Raw genomic sequence first — 16130 nt, 5'->3', positions numbered from 1 at the left:
CGCTGGACATGTTCCAACTGTTCAAAAAAAAATAAAAAAAAATGTGCTGGAACTGACTTAACTATTTTTTGACTAATACAAAGCAAACAATAGCAGTAGTCACCTTTATTATTTGACTTTAATAGAGTATTGGCACTCACATAAAAATGATGAATCTGTTAAATTAAATTGTTTTCGGTGCTTACTACTCCATACATTAAACTTTCCCTTCCTTATAAATACATAAATAAATATTGGCTCCTAAGCATTTCACATTAGCCCAGTGCTTCTCAATTATTTTCTGTCATGCCCCCCCTAGGAAGAAGAAGAAAACATCTTGCGCCCCCCACGCGACTATAAATAGTATCATTTATACTGTATGTATACTTTGTACTGTGTGCAAAGCGCGCATGCTCAGTGCAAACAAAACCCCTACACCACCGAGCGAATGCTCCCTGCGCACACTCTGCCAATGAGAGCGCCACTGCCCCTTAATGTAGTGGAGTGGTATTGCACTTTATTCTAGAACAGTAAAAAAAAATCAAAATAGAAAAATAAAAAAGCATGTTCCCCGAGGTCAAACGCACCCCCCTTGACGGAGCCACGCGCCCCCCACTATTTGAGAAGCACTGCATTAGCCAAAGGTTTGGGCATGATCTAAACGAGCACTTTATTATGCACACCCAACAGTAACTTGCCGTCATAACAACCTGATTGTGTTATGCAACCTTGAAAGAAAGACAGAAAGAACACAAATTGTGATATACAAATTTTACCCATGTTGACTACAATGTGTGCCCCACAGTTAGTCCAAGTTACCAAATAAAAATAGATTGTTCTGTTCCATCCCATCCCACAAATGCTAGACTAGATTGTGATCAGGTGAATTAACTATTGTGTTTGTGAAACTATTCCAAGATTTTCCTTGGCTTTGTGGCATGGACTGTTATTTTGCCAAGAAAGTACTTTTACACTACCACCATGACAGGCAACAATACTCATGTTGCTTATGGCATTGGTATTCAAACATTTCTCTACTTGCATCCTGGAACACAAGGTACAATAAGAAAACAAAATAACTCGCCACACCATTACATTCAGACCAATACCAAAAGCCTACAATCACATCATCCGGCAGGAAGAATCCATGACGTTTCTTTTAGTATGCATCGGAATACAATCATGCATTCTCCAGTGTTTATGTAAGCTATCTGACTGTAACTTCATCTTCTTTTTGCAGACACAAGTGGAACTCATTTGGGTTACTAGCTGTCATTTATCATTATTTCAGGGATAAGGTACAAAGAATCGCTCACTTCAATATGTCTCTTCCAATATCACTTTTGAACTCTGCTGTTAGTTGACTGACTGTATCCCTTGTATTACTCTGTACTAGTTGTGTTAGGCCCGGTATTTATTTGACTACAGGACAGCAATTCCTGGGTATTTTTAGGCATTGTCCAATAATCATGAGTGAAAACCCCAGCAGGTTAGCTGGCACATGTGGTGTCCACTTCCGTGCCATATTTAAAGCCACTTACATCTTTAATCTTGCTTACTGCACGCACATATATATTATGTATAATATGTTATTATAGATAATGCACATTCTGTAAATAGTGCTGCCTCCATACATGACACAGTTACTGATTAAACTGGTAGGTGCACTCAATAAAGTCGATATAAATTAAATTTCCAGACAGATTTTACCTTACTATATTCAGTAGAGAAATATTGTAATGACAGCACTACAACACTGTTCTATTTCATTTTTTTCTTTTCAGTGGATTTCAACAAAATGCATCATAAATTATAAAAGATACAAAATTGTGCCGAATGACACCGTTTCTTTGTAATATGATACAAGGACACTGAGAACTTGCAAACTCCTAAAAATGCACAGGCTGTTTTTTGAACCTTAGAATCTACAGTTGTGAGACAGCATGGACAACCATTGTGTCACTAAAATGTCCAGCTTTACAGCAGTGTTGAACGATTATGCAATATTCTACTTCATCTTATTTTCCCCTCTTAAAGAGCTCCAGCAAATGTTTCCTGGAAAATAAAATGACAAATACTGCAACTTTTAAAAATTCTGTCACTTTGTCTCGTCAACTGAATACAATACTGAAGACTATATCATGAATCAGAGCTGTTCCCCTAATTAAAACACTATTTCATTATTGGTGTTAAACCAATATTAGATTAATTTACATCCTCAATCTGTGGTTGTGTTTTATATGAATAGTGCTGTGCAAAAGCTGACAGATTTTAACCAATGCAGCTGCTGAAAAGTCTCACTATTAAAAAAACGAGAAGTACATACTTAAGTGATAAATTAATTAAAAGTAACAAGTTTGTTCTTAATTCAATGAACCCCTGTTTTCTAAAATGTTTGCTCTGTGAACTCTAATAAATGCATTACACAGAAAAAGGATCAAAAACTGCAGAAAATATTGGCAAATGCATAGGCTCCTCAGGTAGATGACAGATTTCTTAGTTTTCCTAGTTTTTCCAGAAAATCTGCTTGTTACGTCTAGTACACAATGTCTATTTATATCAGAATTTTAAATTTGTCATTAAGGTGCGTGGTTTACTTTTTTTTTTTTAAATTATTATTATTGCCTTTTCATTGGTTAGAAATCTAAATGCACTTCACAGTGTTGTCCTGCCATATACAGTATTGTCACTGCGTGTTTCACCACCATTGGGACTGTGAACAAATATATCCAATATGCTGTAAGGTAAAATCATAGCAAATCTGTTTGAATTCACGAGTAACACTAATGATCATTATTAAATACAATGTACAGTCAAGTGCCCCCCAATTGTTAAACTAAGACATTAGGCATATTGCGTTTAGTGTATACACACTGTAACATATTTTTGTACATCAGACCCCCGTGACCCTATTCGGATTCAGCGGGTTAGACAATGGATGGATGGAACCTTATAAATTATTATTTGATAAAAGACCATTTCCACAGCCTAGTCAGTCATGAGCCAGTTATATATTACCTTTACTAGGTATCTGGTATTTATATTTAGTACACTTTACCTGATCATGAAACTGGATAAAGTGTGGTCTCTCCCAATCCTGACAGAAGTGAAGCTAAGAAGTACCAAGCTAGGTGCAGTTCTAGTACATACACACACTGCAAAAGGACACCAAATAATAATGTCTCTTTTGAATACAGCATTACAAACATTTTTGATTCAGCATTTAAAGTGATATTTATATCACAGACTACTAATCTTATCAAACTGTGAAAAGTCAACCTTAATAATACTTAAACCTTTTAGGCAATACTTAATATTGGTGCCTTAAGGTGGACCAATTTCTCACCTTTTTTTGTTAATTGAATTTACAATGAAATTAGAATTGCTTATCTCAGCAAATAAATAGTGTGGGTCTTATAATGAAATTCAAAAATATGCTTGTTGCAGTGACAGATTTTGATTGCTCAAGTTCTACTTCTTGTGCTTCATTTTAATGTGTTTTATTTATTTAATCTCAGGCAGCCAATATCAAATAAAGACAAAGTAAAAAGATAGCCAAGAGCAAGTAAGCTAGCCTGGCAACGTTTAACACATGTGAGTGCTCTAAGAAAAGTAACCATTTTGAGTAAAAATTAAAAAGTACAAGAAAAGGCTTTGACAAATGAGAAATACTTATTCACTTCAGTCAACCAAATCATTTTCCTAATTTCTATTAGAACAGTGGTTCTCAAACTCAGACCCGGGAACTCCCTGTGACTGCAAGTTTTTGTTACAACCACTTTCAAAACTAGTGAGTCATTTTACCCCTAACTGATCTCATTTACTTAGCTAATCTTTTGTCTGCTCTTATTCTGCACTTAGAAAAGCACACCAGTATGCTTTATACATTTATAAGACATTTAAAAACTGTACTTTACTACAGCTTTAAAATATTAACTTTTTTAACTTTCCCTTTTGTTGTTTTCGCATTGATTTGACTTTTTCAGTGTAGATTGTTCCCTTAATTACAACAAGCAGGGCAGACACTAGGGCAAGCAACACTGAATGCTAAAAGGCAGCAACTATTTCAGCATCAGGCTCACTAACATGCTCATAAGTACATAGCCAGAATCACCTGAAAAAGAAGAATGAAAATCATGATAAACCCTAAAAACCCAGGTTAAAAAAAATACTAAATTATCCTCACATAAAAAAATGAAAACACTTGATACTAATAAAATGTACTAAATTGGTTATAATTTCAAATGCCAAAATACAGAAACTGAGAAATCGCAGCTTACTTAATTAGGCAGGGAGTCAAATTAAAAGGGGAAGTAGATTGAAACAAAAACCTGTAGCCACATGGTATCCCCAGGACTAAGTTTAAGAACGACTGCTTTAGAAGATAAAATATACTTTCCACTTCATTCTGGAAGGACAATCTGGACTACCTGCATATGCCAATTAAACGCAAGCTCCTGCCTTTGCATATTCTCCTATCTAAGTTAACAGATCATCTTCCTTGTTTCTATATGCATTGTATCAGGCTGCAAATACTGCATATTGCTATTTCTAACCAAGAATTTGTATGCACTATAATATATACATTAATAAATGCATTTCCTTAAATTTATTCATTAAGGGCTTGTTCACTCATTTCCTTCAAATTTAAACATTTAAAACATTAAAGTGCAACCTGCAACTGACACTAACTTAGATTCTCTCAATCCACATACTTGTATTGTTACTTGTTAGCTTCAAAATAATCTGCTGTATTTACAAATTCAGGGAGTAAAATCATAAAAAGCAGACTCAAAACCTGTAGACAAAGGGAAATGACTCCAGCATACTGGACACCCACCAAGCCATTTTCTGAAACTATTTTTTTTCATTAAGGGTCATTAAGAACTATGGCTTTTCCTGATGGCATCAGGTGCAAAGATGTAGTGGACCCTACAAAACAAAATGCTATCAATCCTGAGGTGTTACACAAGTTAGCTTTTTGAGTCTGAAATTACCCTTACAATGGGTAATTTCAGACTCAAAAAGCTAACTTGTGTGCAGGTCTAGAAGATGCAAGTAGAAACAGGTGAACTACATGAGCACTGGAAGAACAAAACAGTCTCCATACAGGTAGTAACTGCATTAGGAGTAAAATACAGGTCACTAGAACATGTCGGGCAGAAGTTGGAAGGGTTACACTGCTTCTGGGTGTAGGGTAACAAGAATATGTGGCAAAATGTGCGGTCTTTTTTGTGATTTGACTTTATGTACTTTAAGAAATGATTGCCATGTTAGTTTCAGTAATTATGTGGTTAGACAATTAAAGGTTTGGATTTCTCATCATTCGATGCTTTAAAAACAGCATTCTTTTTCATAATACTATGTAAGTAGCTTCTGTTTCCACTACATACAGGTACTTGTTAAACTGAACTGTGATCACCAGAAAAGGATTTCATATTACTCAGTACAAAATATACTAACAGAATGGTCACAAGCCTGAAAACACTTCAAAGGATTAGGAACTGGAATACAGATGCTAAAATGAATCTGACAAAGACTGCGAGGTAAACAGATCACCATAACAACATTGTTTTGTTTAATGTACTTTAATGTGATCTGTGAATAAGGTAAAGAGCATGAAATCACAAAGATAATGTATATCTAAGCAGCTGCTCATCTTCTAAAGTCAATGCACTTCATTTATACTGTTAAATATCTGGCTCAGTCAAGTTGACAATACAAGGCTTTGCAAAATAAATGCAGTATTTCATCCACTCCCATGACATATCAAATATTCGTAGCAATGTTTGGGAAAATGTTTCCCCAGAATCTGAATAATTAAATAACAATAGCAAACTGGGGTGTTTGACCAATGATTTTAAAAATATCTAAAGAATATTAAAATATTCAATTAAACTTATCATTGTATGAACTGGTAGCAACATTATTTACTCATCCGCATTAATGTTAAATGCAACGGTGTTTTTATCATTACTTTGCTTAATTTAACTCTGAGGGCTTCATTTCTATAGGGGAGGGCGTGTCAACTTCCAACAAAGTTTTAAAAAATGCTGTAATATCCCTCGATGCGCGCTCCCGTGTCTTCAAGTCATGGGGCGCGTCTGATGTCTTCCCACAAACAAATGAACGTCCCGCACGGGAAAACCGCAGGTAGATCACAAAGAGAAGCGATGAGATTGATTACGTGCGCATTGCGTTGGTGCTCTTGCCCTTTATAAAAGAACGTGTTGGAAGTCAAAGTGGATATTCATAAATAAGTCACTTTTCCCAGTGTATCTGTAAAGAGAAATAATGGAAATTGTGCCCTTTAAATGTTCTGCTGTGCCTGTGTTAAACTGAAATTGCTTCTAATAAAACATTAATTTCTTTGACATACAGGTATCGCTGGTATATCTCACTCGCACACTGCATGTTGTGTCACAAGCTCTGCCCTCGTATTAATGTACGTATATTTTGCTCTTTTGTATAGAACTTAATCACAGTGTCTTCAAATTTTACGTCACGCTGCGTGAATGAAGAAAATTCTGCATGGCATACATTCTGCCTGAATGTTTACGAGGCTCAGCAACAAGGGCAAAAGTCCAAGCGATTGAACTTAAATTCCCATGATGTGCTCAATGCAGCGGCTCCTCGAGGCCCGCTCTCGGACGCCGTCAATGAGATTTTCGAGAAGCGGCGAGCACACGTCACTTACCTTCTGTCAGAATCAGAACTAAGGTGGCTGGCGGGTTTCCAGGGGAGATTCGCGTGGTCGTGGCTATGGCACGCTAGTCTGCGGCGCCTGTAAAGTCACACCGATAGGCAGTCCAAACTGAATCCCGTATTTGAAGTCTTTTTCCCTTTAATATACCTTATGTATGGTTTTGATATCACGTCCTGTGTAGCCTGGGGTAAGGATGATGGGAGCGGCTTTAATGAAGTCAAAAGTAGTGCTAATATTCACGCCGGGTAGGATGCGTTGGCAATATTCTCCTCCGGCACCACTTGTAACTTCGATTTCCACATTGGGTGGTTTTTTTTTCCCCTCAGGCTCTATGCACGCCCACCCCCACCTCCTTGAAACAGAATGACCTTACTATCAGGAAGTCCCACCGACCAATCACAACCGGAATTCGTGACGCCATCATATAACGTCACGACTCCGCGCAAAAACCGGAGTGATTAAGTTGAACTACAATTATTATAAGACCAGTCTGACTTCAGGTTTGGTTCTTTTATGACAACAGTTTGCGTGTAAATTTTGTTCTTCTTTGAAATATTACTGTAACAGTAACTAATCTGAAACAATTTAATGTTTTCTATTTTTCAAGAAACTCACAGTACAAGATGTGCATTTTCTGGCACTCCCTAGCAGTTTTAGAAAAGGCGTGGAGCTGCAAATGCGCCAATCAACATAAAGTAAGACTTAAAGGACTACAAAACTCCTTTCAACGCTCGAGAACACCTGACAGCGGCAATTTTTGGAACCTCAAGAAAACACATTATTAACCCATTGGTTATTTAAGGATAGGGCCGGAGCTTAAACTGCCGTTGATCGTGTGCATTGCAAAGCAGAGCCCACAAGCAGGCACACATTTAACTGTTATTTTTAAATAGGGATTAACAAGGAACCGACTCTCCAGACCAGTTTCTCTAAAAATAAACAAACTCTCAAGGATCAATTGAGCTGATTTGCTTGGCTACTTTGATGTCATAATTATTCTACTAGAATCTGATAGTCTGGAAGATTTAGAGATCTTAAAAAGTTAATAAAGACAAGCGTATTGTATGTGACAGCGGAAGGCGGTTAGTGTTCTAAAAGTGGAACTGCACCCTCTTCTGCTAACAGGAGAGGGACGGTGGAATTCATGAGGCTTTATTTTTGGAACGGAATGGAATTTTTTGACTAGCATTCCGTCCCGACTGAATTGTACCACAAAATCAAAGCCATTCCCCTTAAAGGCACAGCTGTTCTCAAGACCTGGTCCTAGTGTACTCCTTTAGGCATTGCATTTATATTTTAAAAAAATATCATTGCTAGTGTATATTTTAAACACTGATTCCCAGTGCCTTTCTTAGGCACTCCCTGCATCAGCATTGTTATGTTTAAACTATTTGTTTTTTTGATATTATTATTTATATTTTTATTTCATATTTAGTCCTTTTATCCTACGTTTTACATATGCTTACACATTCTGTCATTTTACCAAGAAATTTAGCGAGTATTTTTTATAACTACAAGGATCAATCAGTTTTCAAATTGTTAATTAAGATTTTCCAGATGTATTTATTTAGTGTGATCTGGTGGTGGAATGATTAGTGTGGCTACCTCCCATCTTAAGGGACTTGAGTTCAATTCCTGACCCTGTAGCGGTTCGTGTAGAGTTTGCATGTGTCTTTTGTTTGCACGGTTTCCTCCTGCATATTCAAAATTCCACCCACATCCCACAAATGTTCATACAATGGTAAATAGCGGTTCAAAGTTGGCTGAGCAGGACTCTAAGTATGTGAATGCATGATTGTGCTCAGAGATGAATTGGCTTGTGGTCCAAGGCTGACTCCTACCCTGTGCCTGATGTTGCAATGACAGGCTATGGCTCACCTTAACTCTGGATTAAAATGAGTAACTTTGAAAAATGAATTGAGAAATGCGTTGTGAAATAGGCTGGCATGTTGACATAGTGCCTAGTGCTCTTCTCTTGCACCTTCAGAAACCTGGGTTCCAACTTTCAGGTTGCAGGAGAAAACCTGGTTTGCATGTTTTTTTTATTTGTTATGGCTTTTATCTGAATACTTTAGGTTTTACCTGCATTCATGATATGTTCAGGATACTAAACTGTTTCATGAAGGTGCTGTAGTGTTTGTGTAGTAGTGCTTTTGATTGACTGAAAACTCCAAACAGGGCTGGTTACCACCTTATATCTAAGGACCAAGTAGGCTCTGAAAACAGATGGATGGATGGATGGATATAAAAGTATTGGTTTCCAGACTCAATCTAGGGAAACCTTTGTGGTAAACTAAAAACTGAGAAATTCAAGCTTTATTTTTTTACGAATAAAGTCATCAATAAACATATTCGATTCAATTCAGTTGTCAGTCAGTCAGTCAGTCAATCAGTCATTATCCAACCTGCTGTATCCTGACACAGGGTCACATGGGTCTGCTGGAGCCAATCCCAGCCAGCACAGGGTGCAAGGCAGGAACAAATACCTGGCAGAGCGCCAGCCCATAGCAGGGCACACACACACACACACACACCAAGCACACACTAGGGACAATTTGGGATCGCCAATGCACCTAACCTGCATGTCTTTGGACCGTGAGATGGAAACTGGAGCACCCGAAAGAAACCCATGTAGACACGGGGAGAACATGCAAAGTCCACACAGGGAGGACCCGGGAAGAAAACCCAGGTCTCCTTACTGCAAGGCAGCAGTGCTACCACTGCGCCACCATGCTGCCCTAATTCAGTTGTGGTTCTTCTTAAACAGTGCTTTTCTAAAATGAGTTTCCTAAGACATATGTGCACAGAAAGCTTAAAAGCTGTGGCAAGATGTATTTTAATTATAACTGAGGAAAATGTTTTCATTATTTTGGGTTTTTAAGATATCTTCCAATTACCTTGAAATAGATTTAAGTAAATCAGTGCTCCCTGGAATGCTTTAAAGCCAGATGTTATTCAAGAAGATGAATTTGAGGCAGAACTTCAACCTGAATGAAAATCGATAAAATAACCAAAAGTTTCAAATGCACAGACACTGGACAAATAATGCATAGGTACTGTGCAAGTTGGCACGAATAAGTAAAATTTTGTTTTATTCCAGACAAGCATTACATCATTCAATATATTGTACTGAACTGGCTTATTCCAATTTTGGAGTTTAGTGGGCCTAATGTATATCCTGACAGCACAAGGCACAATGCCAAGACCGACCATGAATAGAGTGCCTACTCATCATGGACCAGTATTGCAGTGGATAGCTATATTGTGGGAAAAAGACCTTAAGAAGTAAAATTTAATCTACTTTATAAGCCATATATTTTCTAATAAAGGGAAATCTTTTGGTTTTAACATCTAATTACAGAACCAATAAGCCTGAATCATGTTAGTCTTTGGCAAAGAATAAAATAATAGTATATAATAATAATAATAATAATATAATAATAAAATAATTCTTTTTTACTTTTTGGAATAATAAATGATGTCAATTTTAGTTTCAAAATTTTTTGACATTGCGAGCACAAAATCATATTATATATGAAGTAAATAAAGACAAACTCCTTTTCAATAGTTATGCAGTGTTTATGCATAATTTTCATCCTAGTCTGCTGGGAAAAACAAGCATAATCCACAAAATGTTTTGTAGGGTATAAATGATAACCAGTAAAAGCAATAAAAAACAAAAAAAATAAAGGTCCCTCAAAATGTTTATAGAAATTTATTAAATAAAATAATTTCCACTATTATTTTAAACTGCAAATAAAAATTAGTTTCCTATAAAGGAACTTAACCTTATGTTTACTACTGAATTGTTTTTATTAACTTTTTTTTTTTTTAGAAAAGTTCCATATTTTTTGTTGGGCCTTGATGTTAGGAATATTTTCTCTGCTTCAAAGATAATGAGTTTGTAGTTTTCCATTACTTATTTTTTCATCCTTACATTATTATTCAGTCTTCCTGGAAACATTTAGTTGAAGCAAATAAGAAAAACATCCTTGTAGTCCATTCCACGACCTCTTTGCAGAGAAGGGGTCAAAAACAGGAGATCAGCACCAATAAATTATGCTTTGACACTTGAGTGAAACACCCGCTATCTAGTCTTATACACACCCATAAGGACAAGACCATCTCCAGGGTTAAAGAGAGACACAACTTTATACAGTATGTTTCACTTAAGCTGGTTTGATTGGCACCACAGTTTGACAACACTTGTTTGCTTTATTATTAGATTCCTGTATAAACGATTTATTAATTATTGGTGTCAGCAGGCTCAAACACAAAGAATCAACACTGCAGTCATTTTTACACTTAGCCACAGTCCTTCACACAAGGCCAGTTTAGAGTCAGAAATTTATCAAACCGGCTTATCCAGTTCAAGGTCACGGCGTGTCCAGAGACTATCTGATCACTATCAAGTACAGGATAGGAACCACCCCTGAACTGGAAATCTATTCATTGTAAAACATATTTACACATATGGGGCCAGTTTAAAATCACTCATTAACCTATCACATACATCTTTAGGATGTGATAAGAAGACTAGAGTGCCAAGAAAAAAAGATCACAGTGACAGGGAAAATGTGCAAACACCACACAAATAGTGCCTAGACAAGGAGTCTAACCCAGCACTCCAGAGCTGAGAGGCAACTATACCACTCCAACAGAAAAGGATTCCCTGTAACAAGACCATCATCTTTATGAGAAATGCATGCACTTAGGCTAATACACATGAACCCATTTACATGTACATCCTTTTTACTCTAGTGTCATCTGTGATAAGCACAGTGGTTTTGTTTATCAAAGTATTTGCTTAGAATAGAAGAATTCATACATTTGCGTAAGTCTATCACATACATTATGATTTAAACATTGAGTCACTTTTAAGATTCTTCCATTTGCTTAGACCAAAAAGACTAATCATTTGTCATAACCAATATCAGTCTTTTGAAATATCAAATGGCTCTCTTTTTGTTTTTGACATACTGTAGTACCTTCTAAGGACACCATGACTAACATTGTGCACATTATTAACAGGTCTTGTTTGACAGATAGCACAACTTCCTATTTTCCCTTTTAACATTTTGGGATGACTTAACTTCAGACATACCCACTTCTATCCTCTTGGCCACACAGATATGTGGTGTCCTTCTCACCCTCCACTGTTTTGTGTCTTTGCCTGTAAACCACAATTATCTGGCAGTCACTTGATGAAGCTTTGTTTAAAATGCTGATTTGACACGCTAATTTCTGATTTAAGTCTGTAGTGAATCTGTGTTCTGGCATTGTCCAGTGTAGAAAAGACTAGAAACATCTGTAGGTGGTTACAGTATACCTGAGAAAGCAATCAAAAGTTATTGGGAGAAGACGTAGTCCAGCTAGATCAATCAAAAGAGAGTTTCACGCTTACAGCAATGTGATTTGTAGTATCTATAAACAAGGTACTAAAAATAAGGAATGCGGATCACTTCTTGCAGAGAAAAAAGAAAGACCTCTGTTTAATTGTGGCCGATGGCATTACAGCAGGACTGAAAAGAACATCTCTACCCTGCTAATTAGGAAACAGGCAACTGCAAAGCCAGGGAAGGACTGAAAGAAGGCACCCTAGAGATGCTTTCATCTAAAAAATAATTTCATGCACTATAAATGAAATCGTGAATATCCAAACCTCAATGGCTAAAATAAACTAAAACCTAAAGAAACAAAGAGGTAACTATGCTGGCTTTAAGAATTCAAATGTAATACTTGACTAATGCAAATTTCTATTGTCCCTCTTTTGCTAACTTCATTTATTATGTAATAAAAGGCTTCCCTGAATAGGACTGATGCTAGGAAAGTTAAATACCAAAATCCAAGTGACAAGAAATAAGATCTATTTCAGCTCAGATTCACCACAATAAGCAAGGCTCCATTTAAGGTCTGAATAGAGCCAAAGCCACATTATTGCAAAGTCCTAACACATTTTGGAGAATAAAATAGTTAGAAACATTTAAATGGTCATGACCAAGAACATAACAATAAGCAAAATGAATGTAAGTTGCAAGCCCATCAACTTAAGGCTGACTTTGTTGAATTTGAATTGCAACCATTGGCTTCAAGGAGAAAATATTTAAACATCTACAAAAAAAATGCATTGATGCTCCTCTGCTAAAAACATTTTAGTAACACAACCAGCAAAAATGTCTTATGTCTCTTCAGAACAAGCTGTTTAAAATACTTGAATGAAAATTAAAGTGTACAATATCACGGTTATTAATAAGCATAGTTTGTAAACTGCATTGAACATGGTAGTTGCTTTGTAATGTGCCAGCATTTGTATAAGGTTAAGGTTAGTGTTAGTAAATAAGGACTGGCAACTTTTAAAAATTCATGATAGAATGTACTGCTGTGGAGGATATGTAATGAAAAGGAAACTTAGACATTTTTATAATGCATTTTTAATACCAAGCATTTATCACTCCTCTGTCACTGCTCAATGAAAGTGGTAAGTGCACACATGTATATTAAATCTAATATATATATAATTGATATGACTTGCCCTGAGAACAATCTTTCACTACTTATTTTATGCCAATCCATTTATAGAGCACACTATCATGCAACACTTTACATCAAAACAAATAAAGAATTAAAACAGTAACAATTTATAGTTGAAAGTCACTTTCAAAGTCAAAGCGAACTTTATTGTCATGTCAACCATATACAAGTATACAGATAGATGATAGCACATAGAAAGCATATAAGGACAATACGGAGAATAGAGACCCAAAGGCATTGGAGAGAAAAAAAGGCAGATAAGAGATTATGAAAGCAGTGGAATTCGAAAGGTTCAAACAAACGATGGCGCGATACAATGCAGAAAAAGGTACAGAATATGAAAGCAGTACAATTCGAAAGTATTGTAGCATCCCAGCCAGGTTAAAGCCTTTTTGGTTTTCAGTAACTGTTCGGTCTGATTGAGGGAGGGCAGAGTACAGCACGGAAGACTGATAGCGGGGTATTGGTTGATGTGGTAAGGGGTTGGAGAGGGTGCTAGAAAGTTGTGTTTGGGGATAAGAAGTCAGCAATTGTTCAAGTAAAGCTTTTGTGACACTTTATCGTGTCAGTCGCTACAGTATCAAAGAAAAGATAGAAAAGATCACATTACCAGAAACAAAAGGTGATTAATCATTAGAACCAGGTGTAATTGAAAAAACAGCAGGACAAATCGAGGTCAGAAATAAAAGGCAAAGAGTAGACAACAAAGTCTTTTCGCATTCGCATCATTCAATGGACAAAATGTGGATTTACACAATAATGGACCAAACGCTATGAGAATCTGTGGTCGCGGAACAGTTAAAGCAAAGACAAGTTGAATTTCAAAGAATACACAATATGAAGCTTTAAAGTAAAAATGCATATAATGAAATTGAAACAATTCCAAAGAAAAAAAAAATGTAATTGTATATCCGATTAACCAAACACAGGGGTTGGTGAAAGAAGCAAGCAACCTAGTTTAAATTAAAATTTAAAACAAAAAATTAAATTTAAAATTAAAATATCCAGCCATCCATCCATTACCCAACTCGCTACATCCTTACTACAGGGTCATGGGGGTCTGCTGGAGCCAATCCCAGTCAACACAGGGCATAAGGCAGGAAACAAACCCCGGGCAGGGCGCCACCCCACCACAGAAATTGTAAATATTTTAAATTAAAATATTTCCCAAAATATCTGCTTTCATACCACAAAGAATCAATAGGTCCACAGTGTAACAGCATGAAGGGCAAATAAAAAATTAAAATTAAATCTATACTAATAAAAGGCAAAGCCCTCACTGACTGACTGACTCACTGACTCACTGACTGACTCATTGACTGACTCATCACTAATTCTCCAACTTCCCATGTAGGTAGAAGGCTGAAATTTGGCAGTCTCATTCCTTATAGCTTACTTACAAAAGTTAAGCAGGTTTCATTTCGAAATTCTACGCATAACGGTCATAACTGAATCCTACTTACGTACATATATACAGCCATAGCCTGCAGCTCGGTTGCCGTGTGAGGCGGAGTTGCGTCACCCATCACCACGCCTCCCACGTAGTTGGGAGCCTGCCTATATTGTGTCCCCCATATGCATAGTGCCTGCCCATATAAAGCCGTCCATCAGAAGCAATCCAATAGACACGCTGCCGCTACGAGGCGTTTGTCATGCCTAAGACGAATACGATATTCACGAGATACAAGTTTAGTGAGAAGACGCAAGGGATAAACAAGACTTTTGATCACTTTGTAATGGAGATAAATTGCTGCTGAAGGACTGTGCTTGTGCAAACGAAGATGAGATGGTCAGGGACAGAATAGTGTTTGGCACAAACTCAGCAAAAGTGCGAGAGAAACTTTTAAGTGCCGGGTCTGAGCTAACATTAAATAAAGCCGTGGACATCGCAAGATAGCACAAGCACAGCTGAGAACCTTCGATGCATGTACTCCTAGCGGCTCACGTGAACTGACTGTGAACGCAGTACGCCGAGAACAAGCAAGAGCTCCAAAGAGCATTGAACAAAAAACGCATTACACAATTGAGACGGTAGCAAAATAATATGAAGTGAGTGACGCATACAAGCATATTCATAAATGCAGCTACTGCGGAAACAAAGCACACGGTGGAAAAAGTCAATGTCCAGCTAAAGGAAGACAGTGCAAACGAAGATGAGATGGTCAGGGATCGAATAGTGTTTGGCACAAACTCAGCAAAAGTGCGAGAGAAACTTTTAAGTGCAGAGTCTGAGCTAACATTAAATAAAGTCGTGGACATCGCAAGATCGCAAGAGATATTCGCGAGATACAAGTTTAATGAGAAGACGCGGGTTATAAACGAGACTTTTGATCACTTTGTAACAGAGTTAAAATTGCTGGTGAAGGACTGTGCTTATGCAAACGAAGATGAGATGGTCAGGGATAGAATAGTGTTTGGCACAAACTCAGCGAAAGTGCGAGAGAAACTTTTAAGTGCCGGGTCTGAGCTAACATTAAATAAAGCCGTGGACATTGCAAGATCACACAAGATAGCACAAGCACAGCTGAGAACCTTTGATGCATGTACTCTGAGTGGCTGAACAAGCCTTTGTAGACATATCAATATGAAAGCAAGGTGTAAAGCTTAAGTTAAATTAAATTCATAGACACGCTGCCGCTAAATATTCGCAGGCAAATCCACAACTTAATACCGGGAATGCCTGTTAAACATCTTAGGTTCACGAATTCTGATTTGGGTAGTGAACACTTTGATGAATGAAACCTGTTATCTTTACAATGGTTGACAAACCAATGTAAATGTAACTTCAACACAACACATCCTCCAAATATGAACCTGATTGAAATAAATAATGATAATCAAATACTTGATGACAGCAACACTCATAACAGTCACAAAACAATTACATTGACAATCATGTTACATTATTTTTAAA

General features: G+C 36.9%; 1 protein-coding gene across 4 annotated transcripts in view; it reads right to left on the bottom strand.

The window, feature by feature from the left end:
• Positions 1–16130, bottom strand: part of LOC120531589 (unconventional myosin-Ic-like) — a 169872-nt gene that overhangs the window by 139462 nt on the left and 14280 nt on the right. For 2 of the 4 annotated variants that reach the window (XM_039757132.1, XM_039757133.1), the window contains exon 1: positions 6677–6939. The exons of 1 other annotated variant lie outside the window; for it this stretch is intronic. The gene's annotated coding sequence lies outside the window, so the exon portion shown is untranslated. Of the gene's footprint in view, positions 1–6676; positions 7029–16130 lie in introns of those variants that run through there. One more of the 4 variants, XM_039757134.1, reaches the window with a different exon arrangement.

Source organism: Polypterus senegalus, chromosome 6, assembly GCF_016835505.1.
Source record: "Polypterus senegalus isolate Bchr_013 chromosome 6, ASM1683550v1, whole genome shotgun sequence".
Classification (NCBI taxonomy): Eukaryota; Metazoa; Chordata; class Cladistia; order Polypteriformes; family Polypteridae; genus Polypterus; species Polypterus senegalus.
Note: the sequence above shows the minus strand (reverse complement) of the source record. Positions and strands in the feature narration are given on the sequence as shown.